The sequence below is a fragment of the Microtus pennsylvanicus genome, chromosome 16 (assembly GCF_037038515.1).
Source record: "Microtus pennsylvanicus isolate mMicPen1 chromosome 16, mMicPen1.hap1, whole genome shotgun sequence".
NCBI classification, from domain to species: Eukaryota; Metazoa; Chordata; class Mammalia; order Rodentia; family Cricetidae; genus Microtus; species Microtus pennsylvanicus.
This window is the reverse complement of record NC_134594.1, coordinates 48,705,537-48,706,294: the sequence shown is the minus strand read 5'-3', so window position 1 is coordinate 48,706,294 and position 758 is coordinate 48,705,537. Positions and strand designations below refer to the sequence as shown.

General features: G+C 38.0%; 1 non-coding gene across 1 annotated transcript; it reads right to left on the bottom strand.

The window, feature by feature from the left end:
• Positions 1-389: 389 nt before the first annotated feature.
• On the bottom strand, positions 390-495 carry LOC142836679 (U6 spliceosomal RNA). Its single transcript, XR_012908145.1, has one exon. It is a non-coding gene; the product is annotated as a U6 spliceosomal RNA (small nuclear RNA).
• Between the last annotated feature and the right edge of the window lie 263 nt (positions 496-758).

Here is a 758-nt window from a genome sequence, read left to right as displayed (position 1 = left end):
GTATGGCTGTTTTGACTACACTTATATCTGAATACCATTTATGTTCCTGATGCCCACAGAGACTAGAAGAAAGCATTGGAAACCCTTGGAATGGGAATTACAGATATTTGTGAGCTGCCATGTAGGTGCTAGGAATCAAACCGAGATCCTCTATAAAGCAGTCAGTGAGCATTAACCATTGGGCTGGGACTTTAGCACATATTACCAAACTGAGCTGAGATCCTAGATGCACATTTTAACTTACACATTAATTTGAATATAAACTAAGTAATTAACAAGCACCTATACTACATATTCATATTATGCAAGATTACATAAATGTTAACTTTGCAAAAATGTAGCTATATTATTCATTCAGTACCTACTATTTTCACACATACCACCCTCAAAAAAATAAAGAACACTTTATGCTTTTGCATGTCATTTTAGCACAGGGACCACGCTAATCTCTATATCGTTCCAATTTTAGTATATGTGCTCTCCCTTCGTATGAACTGCTTCATGCATCCAGGCAAGTGCACTACCACTGAGCAGCAACTCCAGGCCTAAAAGACCTTCTTCTTATCCTAATGTGCCCATCCTCAGTGTTCAGTGAAGCTTGAGACTTTTCAGGGCTCTCTTTCTACTTCTGTGATTCACAGTCTTGAGATTCCTAACGACACTAATTAAGGAACTGTGAAAAATTCATAGATGACAAATTTAACAGGAAGCCAAAGCTCCTGAAATCTCTCACTTTTTAATCCTTCTGTGAGGCAGAG